The sequence below is a fragment of the Pelecanus crispus genome, chromosome Z (genome assembly GCF_030463565.1).
Source record: "Pelecanus crispus isolate bPelCri1 chromosome Z, bPelCri1.pri, whole genome shotgun sequence".
NCBI lineage: Eukaryota > Metazoa > Chordata > Aves > Pelecaniformes > Pelecanidae > Pelecanus > Pelecanus crispus.
Genome location: NC_134676.1, coordinates 6,401,622 through 6,410,471, shown reverse-complemented (window position 1 = coordinate 6,410,471; position 8,850 = coordinate 6,401,622).

The following is an 8,850-nucleotide window of genomic DNA, read 5'->3' as shown; positions in this document are numbered from 1 at the left end:
TATTGAACTCCCTCTGACCAGCAGCCCTGAGGAATGTTACTCACACCTGACAGGCAGTTAAGACTTTCAATCAGTGACACCTGGCTTTTAAGCCCAACAGTCCTGCCAGTTTTTCTCCCACCTCCTAATTCACCAATGCAGTCCCTATCTCCTCACTCCGACTGGAAAGATACTGTCAGAAGCCTTGCTAGTGTCAAGGTAAGACACTTTCTCTGCCTTCCTCTTGTCCACAGAGCTAGTTACTTCAAAATAAGAAGGCAGTCCTGTTGGTCTAGCATAATTTAACCCTGGCAAATCCATGCTGGCTGTTCTCAGCCACTTTCCTGTCCTTCATGTGCCTGGAAACTTGTTCCCAGGGACAGAGATGAGACTGACCAACCTCTAGTTCCTTGAATCATTCTTTGCCTTTTTGGGATATGGCTGAAACATTTGCCTTTTGCTATGACCAGGGTTACCTTAACTCTTCAAATGGCACACAACAGCCTCACAATGCAGCTCCTTCAACCCATTTTATCTGGTCTCAAGGACTTCTGTATATCCAAGTTAATTAAGTCATCCCTTACTTGATTCTCCTCTACTGTGGGTAGCATGTCTTCCCCCCAAAATTTGCAACTATGCAGAGAGAGCAGGGAGGCCCACCAGCAGACCTGATCTAATGAAGACTTGGGCAAAGAAGTCACTGAGTACCTCAACCATTTCATTTACATGTAGAAGGCCTTTTATTTTTGTTCTCCATACCCTTCTCCCACATCAACTCCCACATAGCTTTGACCTTAATTCTATCCCAACATGTCTGGGTGACACTTCTGTATTACCTTTTGGTTGTCTTTCCCTACTTCCCCTTTCTATATGCTTCCTTTTTTGTGTTTGACATCAGTCTGGAATTCCCTGTTCAAACAAGCTGGCTTCTTGTCATGCCTGTTTGCCTGCAAATCAAGACAGGTAGTTCTTGGGCTCTGAAGTAGTTGCCCCTGACAGTCATGACTCTTCTGGGTCTTGCTGTCCTTCAAAGCAGCTTCCCTAAGGAACATGTCTATCCATTCATTTAGCAAGCCAAAGTTTACTTCCCTCAATTCCTGGGTCTTTAGTTAAGTGTTTGTCTTCCTCACTTCTTTCATGTTCTTAAACTCTTCTCTTCCTTGGTCACTTGGTCCCTGTTTATGAATAGCCAGCTGCATTTATTTGTGACAGGCACATGAGATAGGCCTGTGTCACCCTGCTTCTCAAGCAGAATGTGAAAGGTCCCCTGTTGCTTGTTCTGTACATATTTCTGCCTTATCCTTCATCCTCCAATGAACCTGGTTTGAAATCTTCCTCACTAGGATAATAAGCCTGTAAGAAAAGATGGTCGTAGAATCATAGAATAGTTTGGGTTGGAAAGGACCTTTAAAGGTCATCTAGTCCAACCCCCTCTGCAATGAGCAGGGACATCTTCAATTAGATCAGGTTGCTTAGACCCCTGTCCAACCTGACCCTGAATGTTTCCAGGGATGGGACATCTACCACCCCTCTGGGCAACCTGTGCCAGTGTTTCACTACCCTCATTGTAAAAAAAGTCTTCCTTCTATCTAGTCTAAATCTACCCTTTTTTAGTTTAAAAGCATTACCCTTTGTCCTACCACAACAGCCCATACTAAAAAGTTTGTCCCCATCTTTCTTCTAAGCCCCCTTTAAGTACTGAAAGGCCGCAATAAGGTCTCCCCGGAGCCTTCTCTTCTCCAGGCTGAACAACCCCAACTATCTCAGCCTGTCCTCATAGGAGAGGTGCTCCAGCCCTCGGATCATCTTCATTGGCCTCCTCTGGACTCGTTCCAACAGGTCTATATCTTTCTTGTACTGGGGACTCCAGAGCTGGATGCAGTGCTCCAGGTGGGGTCTCACCAGAGTGGAGTAGAGGGGCAGAATAACCTCCCTCGACCTGCTGGCCACACTTCTTTTGATGCAGCCCATTTGGCTGCATGGTTGGCTTTCTGGGCTGCAAGCACACATTGTTGGGTCCTGTCCAGCTTTTCATCCAGTACCCCCAAGTCCTTCTCCACAGGGCTGCTCTCAATCCCTTCATCCCCCAGCCAATATTCATACTGGGGGTTGCCCCAACCCAGGTACAGGACTTCATAAGGTTCACATGGACCCACTTCTAGAGCTTGTCAAGGTCCCTCTGGATGGCAGCCTGTCCCTCAGGTGTCAACCACATCACTTGGCTTGGTGTTGTTTGCAAACTTGCTGAGGGTGCACTAGATCCCACTGTCTATGTCATTGATGAAGACGTTAAACAGCACTGGTCCCAGTACAGACCCCTGAGGGACACCACTCATCACTGATCTCCATCTGGACATCGAGTCGTTGACCACTACCCTCTGGATCCAACCATCCAACCAATTCCTCATCTACTGAACAGTCCACCCATCAAATCCGTATCTCTCTACTTTAGGGAGAAGGATGTTGTGGGGGACCAAGTTGAAGGCCTTACAGAAGTCCAGCTAGATGACATCAGTAGCTCTTCCCTTGTCCACTGATGTAGTCACTCCATCATAGAAGGCCACTAGGTTGGTAAGACAAGACTTGCCCTTGGTGAAGCCATGCTGGCTGTCTTGAATCATCTCCCTGTCCTGCTTTGTCAGGTCAATGGAAAAATGCTGACATCTCATCCCTCCTCCCTCAAGACTGAATGAATCAGATGGACGAGATATTCACCTATCCTCACTGATCATAGGGGGAGCAAGATGATCACTATTTAGACAGCTAGATTTAGGCAAGCTGCATTCCAGCTGTTACACAGGAACCTCAGCCTCTGAGGCTGACTTTCTATTAGTCATCTTGAAGCTTTTATTAATGCTTGACATAAATCTTATAAATAGGTTAACACTTGACTTTCCGTGGACTTCCATACTTCTGGAAAAAGACGAGAATTTGGGTAAATGTGATTGTACCCTGATTAAAATGGCTTGTATACCTGTATCCAGTGTCTTCATCAGTCCTCAGTATTTTCTCTGTGTCTACAGATTGATGCTATCACAGTCATCACACAATTTTTATACCTTTTTCCCCACAGTCTATTGAGATTTCTTTTCTATCTCACACAAACCCATCCAAGATGTAATCCAGATGTTTTTGGCTTACCGATTAAAGTGTCTACAAACCCTCTTGGGCATACTCAGTTTTATAGAAGTTTATAAAACTGAAGGTAGTCACTTATAAGATAACAGTTCCCATTCATATACTGCCACAATTAATATCTTGGCTCATACTACTCATGTTCTTTTCTGCTGGCAATCTCAAATTACTTCAAAATTCACAAGCTCCTTCAAGCGTTTTTTCTTCAGTTGTCATTTTTGTTGTGTGCTGTGGTTCTATTCAGGTAAAGAAGTATTCATAATGATTATTTTTTACCTGTTTGATTATCAAGCCCTTTGCTATCATTTAGACTGCACCAGTGACCTATCAGCACAGAAACTCAATGAATTTAAATCCTGTCAGATTGGTTTGTTCTGCGTTATGTTTAAATTCTGTGTTCAAAGAAACATTTTTGAAATCCTAACCTTATGGTAAGATAAAAAAAAGCTTAATTTCTTCACTCTTGACACTCTGAATTCTTTACTTTACACCGCTAACTCTAGTCTTTCCTACCCTGAAGCTGTTACTCATTGGCAGAAGGCACAGATATGAATCCTGTCAGCAGCATTGCTGCACTAGAAGCCAGACATCAAAACAGAAAACTATGCCATTTATTCTTTATAGGAGGAGCTTAATAGCCTGTGATCATATACAAATAATTCCTTGGAATTTACCCGTAATAACTAAAGTACACAATAAAAATTTCCGAAAAGACAGGTTCTACTGTAAATTGTTGCAAGGCAAGGAATGGGTTAAAGATTCTGGGGGATATATTTTGGAAATGTTTCTTCTGACACATCATGTCATGCTATTACGCATCTTTTGGCATTAGTCACATCATCATTTCTCACATGGAGAAGCATGTTCGATGCAACACAATGTGACATGTTCAAAGTAATACATCATCACTAAAATAAGACTTGTAGGTGCTTTCTGATCTCAGAAGCACAGCTTCTTCCTTTTGATTCAAAAAATATATGGTTTTCTGGATGTTTTGCTCTCTGACACTCCCTTCTTAAGTGAAATACGGTTCCCTACATGTCTCCCAGATTACTCATAATTGAGCAAGGTAGGATGAAAATATTCATTGTATCAATGGCAACGGGGAACACAATTTTTTGAGGGGACAGAAAGTGGGGTTTACTTTCTTGCTTATTTTGTATGGCAGCAGTACTTTTTAGCTTTTGGATGATCTCAGTATGAACAGTTCTTCTATCTACTGACTTTAAGGAACTTTCAATACAGCTGAAGGCTGGGAACATTTGGTAGCTTTATTTGTCTTCTCCACTAAATAAAAGGGCCTAATACTTATATTTTCAACCCTCCAATCCTGTATGATTAAAGTTAGAACTTATCCTGGTGATTAAGTCATGATACATTTTTCAGTGAGAGAGGCAGAAAGAAAGCAATTTTTAGTACATCTGCTGAGCAATGGTTGATCCTCTACTGAAAGTCTTTTTTTTTCAAAATGGGCAACTGAGCTCCACAGTCCAATCAGCATAGATAGGTAAAGTTGTGTCCAAAAATCTTGGTACTAAGACTCATCGAAAATCCAGAATGGGAAGCACCTAGGCAATAATTAATTGCCTGAAGAATGCTTCTTTTTTGGACTGATAGGAATACAATGTGACAATTTACCTCAGCCCAAGAGACACCAGGAGCCTGTCCTGTACTCTACAGAATGATTAATAATTTCTTGCTAAGAATAATAAGTTATCAAAACCAACAAACAGTTCCTGGTGTGATATGATTTACGTGAAGATGCAAGAGCAAACGTACCTTTTGATATTAACGCAGAGCGGACACAATTTCCATCTGTACATTTATATGTTCATTGTAATAAGTAAGATTCAATTTATCTAGGAGAGCCAATCCTTAGTTTCAGAAAACAACTAAGAAAGCTCCATCCTAGTGCAGTATCTGAGAACATGACTGTTGTTATTATTTTCAGAGGTATTTTAAATGGGTATTATGAAGGAAAATGCAGAAACAGCATTTGCTCTCACAGCTTCCTGGAGTATAAAGCAGCAAGCTAGTATTTCCCTAAGTGTCTAAACTTCAAGAAAAAATGATGCTGAAATCAAGAAGGCAGGAAAGAGAGAAAAATACCAGGGAGAAAGAAAGGTGTACAGCTTGGGGAAAAAAGCACAGAATTCTAAAAAGGGATGAGAACATATTCCCATTTTGCACCAGCTTTATCCTAGACTGACTCCAGTTTTACCGTAATATGCATGAGAATCATACCCAAGAGCTTGATTTTGAAGTGGAATACTTAAAACAGCCTCATCCACACCTCTTTGTGCCCTGAGGCTTGTAGGTGGCTGTGTGGGTATAAGTGGACCTAAGAGGCACAGAGATTTCAGAAAACAGGTTTCTGTATTGCAAAGGGTGATTAATTCTTATTGAATAGAGATGACTTCAGTTAACCTGATTATATTGTGTTCCTTGGTTGCTAGGAAGAGGGAGAAAAAAGCTGTCATAAAAAAGCAAGCAAGCACCCAGCTTAGTAACTCAAGATATTGTCTCACTTTATGGAATTACACTGACATCCTCTTCCTCAATAAAGAAAAAACAATGTCTTTTCCAATCCGTGTAATAATACTGATTTTTCCTTTTTTTACAGGGAGCCAGCTCTTCAAAAATGTAGCAACACAGAGTATCACTCATCTCAAACAGCTACAGAGCTTAATCATTTGGAATAGACCCAAATCATATGAAACAAATCCAGTTTATTCACCTAAACCAACAAGCAGTTGTGGAACATCTTGAGGAAAAAAAAAGATACATAGTCACACCATATAAATCTTTGAACAATTATCTGCATTATACAATCTGTATAGCTTCTAGCCTATCCTCTAAACTGTACCATGGGAGTGTTAAATTTTTCTTCCTCTTTACTTCTGTCTTTAGGAGAGCTACTCAAAAGCTTCATGTTCCAGCTCAGAGTCAGGCACTTCTAACTGCCCTGATACTTACCGTCACCTTTTTCTTCCTGTGAAACAAGTGTCCTACACACAGAGATGTGACTTCAAAAAGCTCCAGAAGATACTTTTTGCCCCCGCAGCACTCACATAGTGCTTATCTATGAACCTAATAACGAAAACTTCAGTTCCTGGAAAGCGTTTGCTAAATCTAGAGTGGCCCTGGAAGACTTTGCCTCAGGCACATTGATTGCCTCAGATTTGCAGCATTTTCTCAGCGGCAGAACAATCTTTCAAATGCAAGACCATCAAATGTCATTATTGATTTTTTTGAAGTACAAGCCAGGATCACAGTTTTCTTTCGTAAGATCATCATATGCTGTTGGTCCCTGACATGTTAGCTGGTCTTCTTGGCAATCCACTGAGATCACTCCAATGACTCAGTGCCCTCTATACGGAGGATGATTTTAACAGGCCAGTTCAACAGTGCAGTCTAATTTCCACCAGATAACGTATCTGCCCTGCCAGACTGGGCAGTTCTCACCTGTACCCCTGCTCCTACCTCTTGGTCAAACATTGAGCAGCCAAGAGTCACAGCTATCAGGACCAGCAGTTCCACAGTCATTCAGCAGGGAACAGGACCACACTAGGCAGCTCCCAGCTCTACCCTCGCTTCCCCATCTCAGTCAAATGCTTTGCAGCCAAGGATCATAGCTATCAGGATGAGTAGTTGCATAGTTATTCAGCAGGGAATAGGACCATACAACACTGACTAACAGGAGAGCCTGATTTTTTCACCCTCCACTTGACTGGCAAACTACACAGAGCAATTCCTGGGAATTATTTAAGAGTTGAAAGTGTGAAGGAGAAGGCTTGGTTGCTGCAGTCAGAAGGGGAAATATGTCTTGGGGAGGAAAGGAATACCATATAATGAAAGAGAAGGGGTGATTTGGAGGTCTGCCAGTTAGTGTGGAGAGTACTGAATAGAAAGAAGGCAGAGAAATATTAATGTCAAGAAAACTTTAAGAAATGAGGGTATTCAACAGGACTCTCTTGACTAATTCTCACCATTCTTCCACTGAAGTTATAATACAAGAGCCCTACAACAGGTGGATGAGGTATTGATGTATGTCAGATAAACAAGTCACTTCTGATTGGCTGCTTTGCTGTTGCTGTATTAGTTACAGTAGGTTGACTTATCCCTGAGGGGTATCTCTGCCTTACTCAACTGCACAGGCATCTCAAAGCTCAGTGACAGGCAGGAGCTGGTACCCTGCAAAAGTGCAATGACCTGTGATTTTTATATAAGATAGTGGCCTCTTCAACATACGCTGTGGAGTGCTTCTCTGTTCCAAGGACTGGCTGTCCACCTCTGTATCCTTATAAACTATGACTAACCCAATCCTTTTTTCTCCGCCTCCATCATTTTTCTTGTTCACAAACCACAGTGTGTCACGTCCTTAACAGGAGATTGCCAGGATGATTAGGGAACCAGAATCTTCCCCCAGGTACCCTGCACTTTGCATCAAAAGGCTAAAAGAAATGCTGATCAAGTCTTTAGTAGAAGCCACTCCACATGGAAGGAAAATACTTCCACACAGAAAGAAGATACAGAGCAATATTCTGAATTAGTGCTTCAGTATTCCCAGCTCTTGCTGAGCGAGAAAAGAAAGCAAGCCAAAACCATCAGTGACTCACCCCTTCATGTGATACATCCACGCCTGATAGATACGGCGTACAGCAGTCAGTTAACCCTCCCAGTAAGGTTTATGTGCGACGATGGCTGACTACAAGGGAATGGGCTTCCAATTCTGCAAGGGTTTTTGCCTCAACGCTTGCTTCCACAAAACAATCACAAACCCAGCAATCGACAAGGGACTGACCAATAATTTCTAAGTTTCTCAACAGAAAAGAAAAAAAAAAAAAAGAAAAAAAAGAAAGAAAAAAGCATAAAACTGATCTTTCAGGTTCTCTATAACTCATTGTATCTCTCAGGATATTTCTACCTGTTGGGCAGTGAGATCTGTTAACCATTTGTAAGTTGTCTTGTGACTTTCTAGTCTCACTCTGTGAGGGATGGCATTTTCAAAGCAAGAAATCCCACAAGATGGGTTTGCAGCATGCAGCAAGTTTCTAATAAAATTCCCGCTGTTGAACAGATCACATACTTTTTGCTCACCAACAGATGTTAGTTTTATTTATTCAGTTTCATGGAGAAGGTAAAAAAGGTTATCTGTACTCCTTCAAAGAAAATTACACAAATCTCCTCACTGTGATAATACAATTTAATATACAAAGCACAACAGGACACTCAAAAATCATATCTTACTCATATTCCAGAAGGCACCCACTAATCCATTCTGATCTTTAAGATATTCATCCGTATTGACAAATGAAAGATATAGGAGCTCTAATTCCAGCCTACTTCAAATCTCGTTTTAAATGGTATTTAATTTTTTTTTCCCCCATTGCGTGTTAATCGGAAGAGAGTACATTTGTGATGCCTTTCAAGTTCTTATCTACAAGCTGAGAGGTTATAAATTTTCCTTGAAATAGTAATACAAAAGAGAATGTTGTTGTGATCCACAAGAAAACCTTTATCCTTCAAGCCATGGAACTTCAGGAGGAGAATACAAAGCTGCACAAGATTACTTTTTTTTTTTAATCATTTCCTATGATTTAGGCATTAAGAGATGTTGACGCACATGTGTTGTGGGTTGATCCTGGCTGGATGCCAGGTGCCCACCACAGCCACTCTAACACTCATCTCCTCAGCTGGACAGGGGAGGGAAACTATAACGAAAAGCTCGTGGGT